At 37.8% G+C, this 16,942-nt stretch overlaps 1 protein-coding gene across 3 annotated transcripts in view; it reads right to left on the minus strand.

The window, feature by feature from the left end:
* The window catches only part of ZBTB8A (zinc finger and BTB domain containing 8A), a 48,585-nt gene that overhangs the window by 30,996 nt on the left and 647 nt on the right, over positions 1-16,942 (minus strand). The window contains exons 1-2 of one of the 3 annotated variants that reach the window (XM_072974859.1): positions 16,289-16,517; positions 7,538-7,641 (exon numbers count right to left, since the gene is read on the minus strand). The gene's annotated coding sequence lies outside the window, so the exon portion shown is untranslated. Of the gene's footprint in view, positions 1-1,633; positions 1,684-7,537; positions 7,642-16,288; positions 16,518-16,942 lie in introns of those variants that run through there. The other 2 variants (XM_072974858.1, XM_072974860.1) reach the window with 2 other exon arrangements.

The following is a 16,942-nucleotide window of genomic DNA, read 5'->3' on the forward strand; positions in this document are numbered from 1 at the left end:
TTGATACAAAGTATGAATACTGGAAAGGATGAAAGTTATTTTTATTGCAAATGATATTATATATCTTTAAATAGAAAGGTAAAATTAGAAAACTACTTTCTTCTTTTTTTTTTTTTTTAGAAAACTACTTTCTAAAGTAAAATTCTTGGGCTTTTGTCATGTTGGAGTATTTGGTACTAGACTTGGCCTTCTGCTATAAACCATCAGAAAACTGGACAAAATACATGAAAAAATTGTCTTCAGACAATGAAAACTGGAAAAGTGAGCCTGTGATCCCAGAAAAAGGGAATCAAATGAGGAAGCCTATTATCACTTTGGCTTTCTGCATTTTGATACAGGGAGAGGAATTCAAACTGGACTGAACAGTTTGTGTGTAAGAAGGCTGAGGTGCCGGGAAGTTGTAGGGCAAAGTACCAGAGGAGGCAACTACAGACAATGAGATCAATAAATCTATACAGGAGTATTCTAGAGTCTGTGCTGAACACTAATGCACGCATGTGCAGGGAGAAACTACAACAGTTCAGGTAAAGAACAACTGGGGAACTATGAGCAGAAAAATTCCCAGAGCTCACACAGGGTTGAGAGACAATTAAGTTTCGACCAGCCAGAGTACAGATTCTTCACTGAACACCTAAGGTATTTAGTAGAGACCCCAGAAGAACAATGCCTTAGTAGAAGGGCTAACCTAACTCAACAGTAAAGATCACTCTAAAAACTGCCCCAAAGCTCAAAAACAAGCTTCAAAATCATCAAACTGATTCATTTACAACTTAACTAACAAATAAATCAAAATTCAAAAGCTTTTAAAGAAAAACAACAAAATTCTAACACTCAAAAACATAACTGCAATGACCATCATTCTAACAAAAATCACTAGATATGTGAAAAAGCAAAAAAAAAGTCACCCTAAAATCAGAAGAAAAATTAGTCAACAGAAACAGACCCAGAAGTGAAACAGATGCTAGATTTAGCAAACAAGGATATAAAAAAGTTATTATACTTAATAAAATTTTATATTTAAAAATCTTGGGTTTAAATTTAATTTAAAATTTAAAAAAAACATGAAAATATTGAGAGAAAAAGATGATATTAAAAATAATAAAAAATTGTCTAGAAATAAAATACAATATCTGAAATTTAAAATTCTTAGGTGGGCTTAATAGATTATAAACCGCAGAAGAATAATCCATAAATGTAAAGAAATAGCAATGGAAATTATCTGAACTAAAGTTAAAAAAAAAAACAAGCTGACAAAAAATAGTCTTAGTAACATGTTAAACAATATCAAACCGGTCTAATATATTTATAATTGACGTTCCTGAAAAGGAGGGGCAGAAAAAATATTTGAAGCCAAGAGGAGAAACAGAAATATACTGTTTTATACAAATGGCCAATAAGCACATGAAAAAATGCTCAATATCACTAATTATCAGAGAAATGCAAATCAAAACTACAACGAGGTATCACCTCACACCAGTCAAAATAGCCATCAATAAAATGTCCATAAACAATAAATGTTAGAGATGGTGTAGAGAAAAGGGAGCCCTCCTACACTGCTGGTGGGAATGTAATTTGGTGCAGCCATTTTGGAAAACGGTATGGAGATGCCTCAAAAAACTAAAAATAGACTTACCACATGATCCAGCAATCCCACTCCTGGGCATCTATCCAGAAGAAGCTCTAATGTTCACAGCCCCAATGTTCACAGCAGCACTATTTACAAGAGCCAAGACATGGAAGCAACCTAAATGTCCACCGACAGATGATTGGATAAGGAAGTTGCGGTATATTTATACAATGTAATACTACTCAACCATAATAAAGAATGAAATAATGCCATCTGCCACAACATGGATGGACCTGGAGATCATCATTCTATGTCAAGTCAGCCAGAAAGAGAAAGAAAAATACCATATGATATCGCTTATACGTGGAATCTAAAAAAAGACACCAATGTACTTATTTACAAAACAGAAACAGACTTATAGACAGAGAACACACTTATGGTTACCAGGGGAGATAGTGGGTGGGTGGGAAGGAATAAATTGGGAGTTTGAGATTTGCACTTTTTGGGGAGTAGTAGAAATATTAGGTATCTTGATTGTGGTCGTGGATTCATAGGTGTATACATCTATCAAAATTCATCAAATTGTATATCTGAAATATGTGTAGTTTACAGTACAGAAATTATACCACAGTAAAACTGTTTAATAAAAAAATTAGAGCTTATTACAAACGGTAAGAATTCTTACACAATTTTTTTTGTTTGTTTCAGATAGAGAGACAGATTAATACGCAGAATCCCAGGTATATGTGTATCAGGTCATGATGTAAAATGTAATACTTCATACTGCAGGTTTTGGTTAAAAAAAAGAAAGAGAGAGAGAAATACTGAGTTAAGCTGTTCAATAACAGAATTTGCCCCCTTGCAAAGTAATGACTTCTATGTTGCTACTGAGGTGGAGGCAGAATGTCATTGATCTAGGGTGAATATATTTGGGGAATGTAGATGATTTCAAGAATTTATATTTTTCTTTATATTTGTTCACATTTCTAAAATGATTGTACATTTCTTTTAAAGTGATTTAAAATAGTTTAAAATATATATGAAACGTATTTTACAATAGAAATTAGAAATCTAAAATGGAGATGAGATGGTTTCTGTAGGTTTATATCTAGCACCATTTGTCCTGGAATCCAAGGCAAAAACAAAACAAACAAACAAAAAAAGAGAAACACAAACAATTTACATAGTGTTCACATCATTTCCCCAGTAGAAATGAGCATTCTTCTGGCACTAACTTCTATGAGGAATTTGTATGTGAATTCTTACATGAGGACATTAAATGTCATCACAAAGAATATCTGGACTAATCAATCAACTTCCGAATTGGTCTCCTTGTCTTTTATCTTTCTCCCCTCAATCCACCCTGAAGTATGTTATCTTTCTAGATTCTCCTGTTTAAAAATTCTTTAGTAGTTCCCTCTTGCCTACTAGATAAAGTCTATATTTCTGTGAATGGATTTAATACCCTTTGGGACCCAGCTTCTGCCAATCTCTGCATGCTCACCCCTGCCACCTACCTCACCTCCCATTCTTAAGCTATATGCCATTCCCAGGCACACTAGACCCTTCATGCCACCAACTGTTTGTACATATTGTTCCCGTGCTACAATAAAACCACCCATTTTAATCTCAGAAACTCTTAACCCTCCTTCAGAGTCGGCTCAAACAGAGCCTCCCTTGGTAAGCTTTCCCTGACTTCCCTGGGCTCATGTTAATTGCTATTTTCTCCATGCCCCACTGTACGTTATACAAGTCTATCATGGCAATTGCTGGAATGCATTTTATTTGCCTGTTTGGATGTGTGTTTCCCTGCTACACTGTAATATCCATTTGAGCAGAGACCACGTCTATGTGTACGCCCAGCCTTAGTTTAATGTTTGGGATGTGGGAGACATTCAATAAATATCTTCACTGGTGTCCTTACTGAACTAACAAAGTTTCCTCTAAAGTCAAGGACATGCTATAATTAATTCAATGAAAACATTTCAAAGGCAAACTAAGCTAATGTGCTTTGAGTACATTGTTCTTTGGAATGTTATCAAGCTGATTAGCTATCACACTTTTTTGTGTCCCCACTGTGTACTACATATAACTTTACTGTGACACCTATCACACTAATTTTTGTGTCTATCTTCTCCTGTAAACTTTTTGAAGGTAGGTAATGTCATACTCATTTTCTTTTTTTAATTTCCATTTTACAGCACAGAGTTAAATGTTTGTTGGTGATATAAAATATATCCATTTCAGCTGGAAATTTAGCATCCTAATAGAAGTATCCCAGTAAAGTCAGCAAAAGAACAAGGATGTCCACTGTCACCACTACATATTATTTAACACTCTTCTGGAGACATTAGCCAATGCAATTAGACTCGAGAAAGAAACTAGAGAAAGGACCACCGGAAAGTAGGAGGTAAAATTATCATTATTTGCCAATAATATGATTGTATACTTGGAAAATGCAAGAGAATCAACTGTAAAGTTACCACAAACACTCAAATAAATTACATCTGTGTCTAAAGGCTGACATTTTGGACTCTACTGACAAAAGGCCGAAGTACCTTGTTGCTACACCCGCAAACTACAAAAGAAGCTAACAGGAAATGAATGTTCTTCTGAATGTTGGAACTGCAAATAAAACGACATCTTAAGAACCTCAAAAAAAAAATTACCACAAACAAAAAGTATTCATAGGGGGAAAGAAGCTATAAAATTAATATTAGAAATCAATTAACTTTTATATATAGCAAAAAACGCCCACACTAGGTTAGAGATATAATGAAATAAGACTCCCATTTACAATAGCATCAAAAATACAAAATACCTAGGAATAAATTTAACAAGAAATGCACAAGACTCAAGAATAAAACTAAGGGACACAAGAGAAGACTATGGAAAATCAAACCCTCTGTAAATAGGAACATTCAATCCTAGTATATCACCCTTGAGGGATGGGTTAGGTTTGGACAGATATGGAGGGAGGGCAAGGATGAGAGCAAGGAAAATGAATCAAAACCAACTGGGTATTTTCATTAAAAAAAAAGAAAAAAGAAAAAAAGAAAGAAAATAGGAAGATTCAACATATTAAGATGCCAGTTTTTCCTAGTTATTTTATAATATAACATAACATAGACATACTAACAGGTTATTTTAAGATCAATACAAGTTGATGCTAAAGTTTTATGGAAAAATAAATATGCAAGAATAGCCAGTTAAATTTGGAAAAAGGAGAACAAAGGAATTAGCATCAACAGATACACAATTATATTATATACTCCATCAGTAATTAAAACTGTGATGCTGGTGACAAAGAGAAGGACAGACCAGTGGCGTATATTAGGAAATCCAGAAATGTACCCCAATATATATGGGAATTTAATGTATGATGAACCAGTGATGAAAAGATGAGCAATTTACTAAATGGCATTGGGACAATTTCTAGTCTTCTGGAGAAAAAAATTTAACTGGCTTTACACTTCCCACCTTATACCAGGATAAATTCTATATGGATCAAAGACTTAAGTATGAAAACAAGGTCATAAAAGTGCTAAGAGAAAATATGGAAGACTTCATAAACCCAGAGTGGGAAAGGCCTTTATAACCATGACTCTAAATACAAAAGCCATAAAATACAAAACTGTTACATTTGATTACATAAAGATAAAACAAAATTCTGTATGGCAAAAAAAAAACACCACAAAACACAGGCAAAAGACAACATGGCAAAAACATCTATTAGAGAAAAGGGCAATCTCTACAATATACACAAGGCTTCTAAGAAATTGGCAAGAAAAAGAAAAATAATCTGACAAAATGAGACAAAGGACAGTTCACAGAAAAATACAAATGTCCCTTATCATATGAAAGGATGTTCAACCTTAGCCATAAAAATAAAAATGCAAATTAAAACTACATTGTTGTTTCATTTTTCCCCTCAAATGAGCAAAAAAACCCAAAAATTTGATAACATTGATAAGACTGTGGGAAAGCAGGCACTTTCAGTCTTTACTGGTAGGAATATAAATTGGTATGACCCCATGGAGGGCAATTTGCAGTAACTCTCAAAATTACGAATGCATATATTCTCTGATCAAGCAATTTCTGGGAATTTATCTCACAGGTATACTGGTACCTAATCGAAGTGACACATGTGCGTAGCTATTCACTGCAGCACTGTTTATGATAGCAAAAGATTAGAAAAATGTCCAACAGTAGGGGAGGACAGTCATATGGAAAGATGGCTATGATACATATATGGTACCTATGATACATATAGTTAAGTTTTAAAAAAGCAAGAAAGAGTGTGTGTGTGTGTGTGTCTGGGAAAAAATAAGCAGAAACTCTGGAAGGATTAACAAGAAACCCAGAATAGTTGCCAACTGAAAGTGAGATATAAAAAAAAAAAGTGAGGTGGGACCTGGGAGACAGAAGGCAAAGATGGAAGGGAGACTTTATACAGTAAAATTTTTAATATTTTGAGTTTTGAATCATACGAATATACTCAAAAATAAACATTTCAAACTGTGTCAAATGAGTGGGTGAAATATTAACTATAGTCTCACTCACGTTTAGCTAGATCTAGGTTGTAATTCAAGATTAAGATACCTCAGGAGCTCTCAGAGTAATGATACTCTGTGTCTACTTAAATCAAGATTCATGTGCTCCATGAACAAGTGACAAGATGGCATTGTATTATGAAAAGTCAGGACGTTGTATTTCTTGGGAGAAAGAGAGAGAGAGAGGAAGAGGGGGAGAGAGAGAAAGACGGAACAAACCAAGCTACTTCCAGATGAACAAACAGCTGCACTATTGCAACTGTCAGTCTGGTTATCTGCCTGAACACAGTGATGATGGCAGGAATGGAAGATGGAAAATACACAAAAGACTTGAACAAGAAATAAATCCGTGGGTCTTGATGGCTGATTGAAAAAATCCTATTACATATGTTCAGAAAGTCCCACTGAAGTCACCCAGATCTTTCACAACTCTTATTCGATTTGCATAATTGTACAAAAGTGTACCACAATTTGTAATTGGCTGTGGAAGGCTAGAGAGACAAAAAGAGAACACAGTAATTTTTAAAGCCTAGGTGTTTTGTAATATTACTAACAAAAGTTAGGAAGCCAGGAGGAAGAAAGCCAGGTTTAGAGCAAAAGCAATGACTCAGGTCTGAAGTACATTATGTTTGATGTGGGTTGGAAAATCAGGTTGCTATGGTCAGACAGCCACTGCACGTGCTAGTCTGAAGTTCAGAGAGGGGAGGGACATGTCCCCGACTGTGGAGCACAGTGGGGAAGAGAAGCCAGTGTTATCGAGAATCACAGGGAGACTCAGGAGAGAACGTGTACACCAAGGGTGAGGAGCTTCAAGAAGCAGTGAAGAGGTGAACATGGTGAAAAATGAAAGGGCCACAGGCAACAATAATAGTAGCAATATGCATTGTCTCCTTAATCCCGACACACGATAACCTATCAGACAGATGGTATTATTAGCCCCATTTACAGAAAAGGGTATTAACCCAGACAGTGACTCCAAAGCTCCAAGATGTAACTGATGGGCTGAACTCCTTCATCACCGTCTTGGGGAGAGCTGGAAGATCACAGTTCTGACACTAGTTCTACCAATAAATCAGCTACATGTCCCTGGACTAGTAACTTTACCTTTCTAGGCTCCATTTCCTTCTCTGTAAAGTGAGGGGATTGGTCTAGAAAATCTCCAGCTCTTATGTAATCTGAGTCTTTGATTAAGACAGAATAGAAAAGTTACATACACAAGAGAGGCAATGAATTAAAAATTTAGCCATAAGTGAACAGGGAGATCTAGCCAAGAAAATCAGAATATTGAATGTTTTATGCAGTGAATTTTCAAGCAATAAACCCATACTCTGATAAATAAAATCTGTAATTGCAAAACTCTACTTTTTATTTATATATTTAAGTTAGGTGTAGTATCAAAAAGTAAAATTTTTCATACCTGGAAATTTACAAATGCTGCTCTTGAAACCCTACTAAGTTGATTGAATTGAATAAAAAAGTGAAGATTCCAACTCAAACACAGTCTATGTACGAAGGATTGTCCTGTAGAGAGAGAAAGTAGCTATTTATAATGAACTTTTGTTATAAGAGACAGACACATCTGCTAAGGTACATAATAAATATTTAAATAAATTACATGGGACCATTTATCAGGTATCACTTTTTAGCATATAGAAATAGATAATCTAGCACAGAATATTAGTTAATGGAATTTATCTATTTATAATCTGAACCTTAATACTAAAACCTGCAATAGGAGATTTCCAAAATTAAAATACATTATGGCAAATTGAAAGCAAACATACTTTCTAACTTTGAGAATAAAATAAACTTCTTAAGACAACAGCTATTCAAAGGCAAGCCAACAAATGAAATACCAAGACAGCAACATATGTTCTACTACCCTTTTCCTGCAAGTGGCATCAATATGATTTGCAAAAAAACCAAACAGAATAGCTTTAAAGATTCAACTTGAAAAATTAAACATTTCTTAGAAACTGTATGGTTAAGAGGGAAGTGGGAAAGAAAAACTCTACTACATATGTTCAGAAAGCCCCACTGCAGTCACCCAGATCTTTTATTCAATTTGCCAGATTGTACCAGAATGTACCACAATTTGTAACAGCAGCTTAACAACTCTTGTATTAAAAATGTTTCAGTTTCTACTATATTCCAGATCTTTTTCATTACCAAAAAAAAAAATCTGTTTAACTCTTTTGTTCATTGACCACAAAGTTGTTAATGTAGAGAGTGTTAAGGCTTTATGTCCATAGACAGTGGAAAAATGAATTTAATGCTTTTTAAAATCAATCGATTCAGCTAAGAATTCCCGCTGAAATAATTTTGACTAAATTAATGAAATCACTTTTTAAAATAATAAGAGTTTTTTTCCAATTATGAAAGTATAAAGAAGAAAAAAACTTTTAAATGAGTGCCCTAAAAACCGCCAGAGAAGAAAGAACTGCTCAAATATACTTTAGTTAGTAAAACAAATGCATCAACTACCCACTCATGAGGAGGTCTGAATTCTGGCAACTTAAATCATTCAAAACACTGCTGACCTAGAAGCTTACAAAAAAAAAAAATTTTCAGCAGCCACCAAAAGAGAAAATAGCCAAGATGATCTGAGTATTCCATAAAGTGTAATGTGATTTTTCCTCTTATGACTGGCAAAGTTTATTAAAAAAAAAAAAAAAAAGTCCCACGTCTCTACAGCTAGGAAGAATGGGATTTTTAAAAACTTAGAGGGATAAAGAGCCAGCTGAGAGCAAAAGGTGATGGAGCTGGGAAGAAGCAAACCTCTGACAGTGGGTTATCAACACTACTTACGTGTTACTTTTAAAGTACAGTAAAGAATAGAACTGGCTATGAAAAGGATTTTAAGAAACACCCAAAATTAAAACAGCAATATCTAATTTAAGGGTAAACTAGGACTTTGTAGTTGGGGGAACAAAATAAACAACGTTTGAGAGCAACTTCTTGCGACCCTAAAAGCTCACCTATCCCTAGTCTCAGTGAGCTCGGAGGGCACTCAGCAAAGGGTTTTTACTTTGATAGCTTTAACTTCACTATTTCAACAGTGCTACTGATTAGCACTTACTAGTACTGTCTAGTGTACTCAATCTGTACAGTGGCAAGCAAAAGTTAATTCTGTGGCTTTTTAAGAGAACTGACTTCTGAACGTAGTCTGTGCCTGAAACAGTTTACACATACTGATGAAATGTCATTTTTAGGGATAACCACCAAGTTCTACCCTAGCAGAAATTAGTTAAAAGGAGATTTGTGTATTAAACCCCAGCATCCTTTCTATCTATCTACTTCCTTCTGGAAAATTAAAAAGTCCATTTCCCAGACTCCTTTACAGTTAAGTTTCCCCATGTGAAACGGGGTCCATCCATCAGATGTTGTGCTGTGAGATTTGGAAGGCAGAAATGAGGCAGGAGCCATTTTTCTGCTGTTTTGGCTGTTAATGCTGGCAAGCACATTTATGGAAACATTGGGTTTTTCTGCAGCATTCCAGTCTCCAGAGCCTCATGGCTGTCGAGAGACAAGTTTGGTGGAGGCATTCATCGCTAGTTGGTGGGTGTTGAGGGGCAGTTTCCAAATAGCAATTTTTTGACCCTTAAATTGCAGTGAGCAACGTCATTCGGCACTTGGAAGTGCCATTGGTGGCCTCCTGACTCCCTTCCCTGGAGGGCCTGTTTGGCAGTCTGGTCCTGGGAATAATTTCTGAAGGCCCAGCCTGGAGCCCACTCCTCCCAGCCCTTCCAATGATTTTGTAAGCGTTCAGTTCCCTTTAGAAAAGGAATTAAAATGCTGGAGGTGGTTTTTCTTTCCTGCAACTGGGCCCAGATGACATGTTAGCACATCAGTTGCCTCAAAATGTAAGCAGAAGTGTGACTAGTCTGTCTGTGAGCAGTAGTACTGGGCAGTGCTTGAGGGTACAGGCTCTAGAATCAGACTGCCTCGGTGCAAATTCTGGTTCTGCCACACATTAACTGGATAACATGGGAAGTTACCCTCCCTGTGCCTCAGTTTCTTCATACGTAAAATGGGACTAGTAATAATATCTATATCTTCTAGAGTTATGGGACAGAGTAAATGAAAAGATAATCTAAGTAAAGTGCTTACAACAGTGGCTGGCTTATAATAAGCCCTCAAGCTTATTTTATTTAGCTATTATAATAATAATAATAGGAATCACTATAATTAATTATGCAGACCACTTTAAAACACATGCTTTAACTGAGTAGAAAATACAAACATTTTAGAATTTTATTACCACACATTTTCTTGTGTGGCCTAAAGAATGCCAACTTAAACAAAAGTAGACACAAAAAATTTGACTAGTTCCATCCTATCTGTGTACCCAGAGAAAGTGATCATTTCAAAACTACAGTGTACCTGAGGATAGCAAACCTCCACTCTAAGGTCAACTAATTAGTCTAACTAGTTATTGTAGACCTCACCCTAAGGAAGAGTTATTCTTTAGAAACAATTTTTGCCATTTTCCATTTCAAATGTTACCTCATTAATTATGCTCTATGAACCAAGGTGTTTGTTGTTTTTGTTTTTAGTGCTCACAGATTTCATTACAGCGACAGTGGTGGCAGTGGCAGCCTCAGCCCAGCCCACCCTCACCCACTATTTCTGGCCCAGAAGAGGGACAAGGGGAGGCTCATGGCCCAGCAGAACTGATGGGGGTAGTGTGGGGGAACCAGGACAGGGATCCAGGGACATAAACTCTGTACAGATACGAAGGGCTACTGCCCCAAGGCCCTACTGTGCCAGGGTACCAGGTGAGGCAGGGTGACTGACCCACACACTCACAAGGTGTTTGTTATTTAGATTTTTTTCAGCTTCAGTAAGATGTAACTGACAAAATTATAAGTTATTTAAAGTATACATCAGTGATATACATATACGTGGTGAAAGGATTCCACCCATAATTAATACATCCACCACCTATTTTTTTATATATATATATATTTTTTTTTTTTGGTGAGGACATTTAAGTTTTACTCCCATAGCAAATTTCAATTATACAATACAGTGTTATTAACCATAGCCACATATTAGACATTAGATCCTCAGACCCTATTCATCTTACAGTTGAAAGTTTGTGCCTTTTTACTAACCTTTCCCTATTTCCTCCACCCCAAGTCTTCAACAAGTACTTTCTACTCAGTTTCTATGAATTTGACTTTTTTTTTTATTCTACATATAGGTGATAACATGCAGAATTTGCCTTTCTCTCTCTGACTTATTCCTCTCAGCATAATGCATTCAAGTTCCATCCATGTTGTCACAAATGACAGGTTTTTTTTTTCCCCTCAGGGCTGAATATTATTTTGTTATATATATATGAACCACATCTTTATCTATTCATCTATTAAAAGACACTTAGGTTGTTTTGTTATTCAGCTTTTTAAAATGTTATCACAGAGGTGATTTCATGAAAATAGGATCTGTACTTGACAAGACTTGCAATCTGAAAGTTTAAAATTTTAGTGTTTAGGCTTAGAATAGTATTCTAATGTACACATTATGAAGGTCTTAGGTAAAATTATGGTCTGGTTTGGTTTGCTGAAGTGTCTTCTGATGATGAAAAATACATTGCAGATTTTGGAATAAAGCTTCCCCCAAATATTCTGAAATTGTAAGAACCTTATGTTACACCTTATCGAACAATGGCAGTGAGATAGAGAGACCAAAGGTATTCGTTATACCCTCGATGGTTCAGATGTTGCTGAAAGTCCAAGACTCAAAGCAGTAGAGATTTTCTGAAGAGTTAGAAAAGCAATTGAAAGAAAGCTACTTCATCTTTTGATTCAGTAATTACTTTTACATTGTCCTGAATTGCATAAGCTATACATGTTTTCCTACTTTTTAAGAAAAAAATCTTTTGGCGGGTCCTCTGTGGGCCTCTCATAGTACCCATGCCAGAGAAAATTGCAGCCTTGAACTACTGCCCAGCCCTCTCACCTGTGTGGGCTGTGAGCACTGAAGAGGGTTATATAGTGTAAAACAAGAAAAAAAAATCTTTTTTTCTATTTTCATGAGAAGGTCAGATATTCAAACTGAAATGTGAAATGTATTCATTCAATACATATTTGGGCACCTACTCTCTGCCGGACTTATCCCTGGCCCTGAGATAACAAAGATGATGCCATGTCAAAGATCAGTGCTCTAGAACACCTCAGTGTCTGTCAGCAGAGAGAGAATCTCAAAAAGAGAAAGAAAATACTCCTGGGAGAAAAGAAAGAACTCCAAGGATTTTGCCTGGGAGTGTTCAGAAAAGTTTTCAAAAGGCTTAACAGTCAAGTCTTGAAGGATGAGTAAAATTTCATACATGAAAAAGAGAACAATGGGCATTCTAGACAGAAGCACCAAGGGCAAAGACACAGACAGGTATTGAAGAGCACGACCTCTTCCAAAAAAAGTTGCTATGGCTGGAGACTTAGGGTCTGTGGAGGGATAGTGGAAAATTAAAAGAGAGAAAAATATGTAGGTGCCAGATCCTGAAGTCCCTCCAATTTGTAGGTTTGGGGCACTTCTGAAGGATTTTAAGGAGAGTTACATAGTTACATGTCCACTAATGACTAGCAATGTGACTTGAAGTCAAGTTACTTAACTCTAAGCATCAGTTTTCTTTTTATAAAATGGGGACATTGACTGTTAAAAGGCTCTAAGGAAGTCTGTTAAGAGGATTAAATAACAGCTAAGGCAAATAAGATTAATAGCAATAAGAAATAAATTAAGACAAGTAGCAATAAGCACATGAAGATATGTTTAACATCTTTAGTCATTAGGGAAATGCAAATCAAAATCACAATGAAATACCACTTCACACCTACTTAGGATGACTACAATAAACACACACACACACACAAAAATAACAAGCGTGGAGAAATCAGAACCTTCGTGTACTGCTGGCGGGAATGCAAAACGGTGCCCTTATTTTGGAAAACAGTCTGGTAGTTCCTTAAATGATTAAATGTAGAGAACTCTGCAATTCCACTCCTAGGTATATGTCCAAGAGAAATGAAAACATGTCGCCATAGAAACTTGGATACAAATGTTTATAGCAGCATTCTTCATAATAGCTAAAGGGTAGAAACAACCCAGATGTCCATCAGCACTTGGGAAAGTGGATAAACAAAATGTGGTGTATCCATACAATGGAATTGTTATTTAGTCACAAAAAGGAATGAAGAACTGATTACCCGGACAACACGGATGAACCTTAAAAACCTCAGGCTAAGTGAAAGCAGCTAGTGATGAAAGACCATCTATTTTATGGTTTCATTTATATGAAATGTCCAGACTGGGCAGATGATGGAGACAGAGGTAGATTAGTGGTTGTCAGGGGCTAGGGAGATGCAGGAATAGGGAGTGACTATTAATGGGTACGGGGTTTCTTTACGCAGTGGTGAAAATATTCTGGAATTAGAGAGTGGCGATGGTTGCTCAACTTTGTGAATACACTAAAAAACACTGAATTGCACACTTTAAAAGGGTGAATTTTATGGCATATGAGCTATATCTCAATAAAAATAAATGGCTAATATTTGAATGTTTACTAGGCACTGTACTAAGCACTTTACATTACATTATCTTATTTCAGTCTTCACGATAGCTTTATGAGGTAAGTGCTTCTATGATTCACATCGACTAGATCAAGAAATGGGAGCACAGAGAAATTAAAAGAAAATCTTCTCCCAGATTCCACAAGGAGCAAGTGAACAGAGATTGGAATTCAGGTTGACTGACCCCAAATTGGCACCCTTAAGTCATGCACACTTCTTCTGACCATCATGTATGCAAAATGCCTAGCACAATGCCTAGCATGCAGCCAGAGCTCAATAAATATTAGGTATTATTGTTATGATGATCCAATCTGTATGCTCAGAAGAAAACCTGAGGCAGCATGGAAGAAGAGAAACAGTGGGAGAGGCAGGGCCAGGGAGACCAATTTAAAGGCTTAGTGTAGTTGTCAAGGCAAGAAATGGGGAGGAATTTAACTAAGAAGGCAGTGGAGACAGAATGAATAACAGAAGTGGTAACAGGAATTTTTCCAAGAAAATAGGACTTGTCCTATAAACTAGGATCAGTTACAACTTGATCATATTTACATCTACATTGACATAACCTGCATTCATATTGTACTCTTGAGTCTTCAGGAAAGGTTTACGTTCTTCCCAAAATGTGTGCTTAAGTCATGACAATGGGCAATATATTTTAGATTTTCTTTTCAGTAGATTGACCTCATTAAGTTGCAACAGCAGATTATACTTATTAATTCATGTAGACAGTCAAAATTCAATTTGAAATATTTTAAATATCTGTAAGAGTTAAATTATCTATAATGATCCTAAGAATATTAAATAAATCAAGATTCCCAACAAGTTCAAAGATATTTAAATGTGGATGGAAAAGACAATTACATATTGTAGGAACCATTAATTTCAAGGGTCTTTAGAATTGGAGGAAAAGACATATATTGCCACAAATAGACTAAAGATTTAGGTAACAAGTGTAACTCAAATTAAGGTTGTAGGTTAGAAGACCATCTTTTTAAGATATATGGTCATTAATCTAGAATTTAGTGTGTCCTATCAGGGTGACCGATACAAATTTCATTAGCCTCCTTAGCAAAAATCCCTGGGCCATAAGGAACTTCAGCAAACTGGCATGGTAACTGTTTTCTTTGGTGGATAATCTTTTAACCCTGTAAAGGTTTAGAATTAAGTATAAAAACATTTCCAAGAATCAAAATCACAGCTGAGAAAATCTCAGTGAGAAATGGCATTTAAAGTGAAGTCCAAAGAGGGAAAAGAGAGAGAGTCATGTGGGCATCATTAGGAAGGGTGTTCCAGGCAGCTGGACAGCAAGTGCAAAGGCTCTGAGATGAAACAGGCAAGGAGGATTGGGCAACATTAAGGATGGCTGGAGAGAGCAATGAGAGATGGAGTCAGAAAGGAAGGGCAGATTGTGAGGTAGGTAGGACACCATGGGACCAATTCCTGTAGGGCTCTGTAGACTACTTAGGGGACTTTGGCTTTTGGTCTGAGTATGATGGGGAGCCACTGAAGATGGGGAGCCACTGACCAATTCTGAGCAAAGAAGTGACAAAAACTTCCCTCAAGGGGATCAAAAAACTTGCACTAAATCCTTTAAATATTATAAATATATAAACAAATGTTAAAAACTTAATAAATATTATAAACAAATAGCACAGGATGACAAGTAGTACATTATCTTACAAAGCTTTTGCTGGGCTCGGATCATTATCAACAGCAGAACTGATGACTTCAAAGCCATGAGATAAGGTCTGGCAGAGTGCCCTCTTTCTCGAGGGGTTGGAAATTTACACGACCTAGAAGTTCAGATATTTATGATGCCTCCTACTGACATTCTATAGTCTAACCCAAACGTGCCCATTTGGTAAAGGGTGGCAGGTTAGATTCTCACTTCCCATTTACCCCTTGTGTGGCCAGTGGGGCTCTGAGGAGTAAAGACATCTGAGCTCTGGTTATGGGTGAAGGGCTTCTGCTCCAGGGATCCCGCAAACCCAACCATATCTGAGGCTTGGGGATGACAAGAGTACAGAATAAGTTTGAGCCTTGGTTCTTCTGTTGGGGATTTTAGACTTGTTTCTGATAAAGATCAGTTAAGGTTTTTAGAGCAGGGGCGCGATATGACTTGCTTTCTGGAAGACTCTGGAGGTGACTTTTGGAGGAAATGAAGAGCAAGAACAGGAGGCAAGGGCGTTGGAAGGCTGCCACAGTCCACCTTCTGGCTTAACGCTTAAACGCTTAATGCGTTTCCTCATCTGAAAAGTGGAATAACCACTAGCCTGACTGGGTGGTTGTTTTATGTGAAATTAAGTGTAATAATTCATATAGGCAAATGCACTCCACTTATTAAAGTTCTGCAAATATAACCGTTTATTAAGAATAGAAGTAATACTGATGTATATAGTTTAAAAGCCCAATAGGTGAGAATCTACCGCTTAAGAACACGTCTTGGACTAAAACTAACACAATGTTATATATCTCTATTATATCTCAATTTAAAAGGAAAAAAAAACCCACGCCTTTGAAAGATGTGGAGCCTGGCTACTGGCACAATCAGCAATAAATAAGCGCATTTGAAAGGGAAGGGGCGAAACGGCTAATTAACTTACAAAAGACGCCGTCTGCATAGGTAGAACGTGCGTATGTGTGGGTCCGTCATAAAACAATAAGTGTAACTCAATTATTTGTTAGGTAGAGTAAGTCTGCCTCCGGTTCTAAGCCCGGATCTGTCGCATCACGACATAAAACCAAAGAATGGAGGATGTACGGAGAAACTCGGACTACTGCCCAGGCAGCCACCATCCCGATGAAGTGCCCGGAGCCGCGGAGGAGAAGCCCTGGACCTCGGCCGCCCCATCCGGCGGGCCGCCCATCACTCGCCAAGCAGCCGGAGCCCAGCCGGCCGCCGACCCTCCGGGAGTCCGCGGCGCCCGACGGCTCCAGACACGCCCGGCACCGTCCCCGCGCCGCCTTCCCGCCGCCGCCGCCAGGAGGCTCCGCGCGCCTTCCCGCCTTTCCCCGCGCCGCGGCCGGGTCGGGCCCCGCGGGCGCGGGGCTCGGCGCGGGCGGCCAGGCGGGCGCGGGCGGCGACGGCGCGGCCATTGTCCCGCAGCCCCTCCCGGGCGCGCAGGCGGGGCGGGCCGGGCGGCCGGCCGGGCGGGCGCGGGAGGGGTGGCCGCACAGTCTGGGAGCCGGTGCGCCCCGCCGCCGCCCGCCTCTCCCCGCCGGCCGCCGCCCGGAGGCCGCGTCCTCGGCGCTGGCCG

The sequence above is a fragment of the Vicugna pacos genome, chromosome 13 (assembly GCF_048564905.1).
Source record: "Vicugna pacos chromosome 13, VicPac4, whole genome shotgun sequence".
Taxonomy (NCBI): Eukaryota; Metazoa; Chordata; class Mammalia; order Artiodactyla; family Camelidae; genus Vicugna; species Vicugna pacos.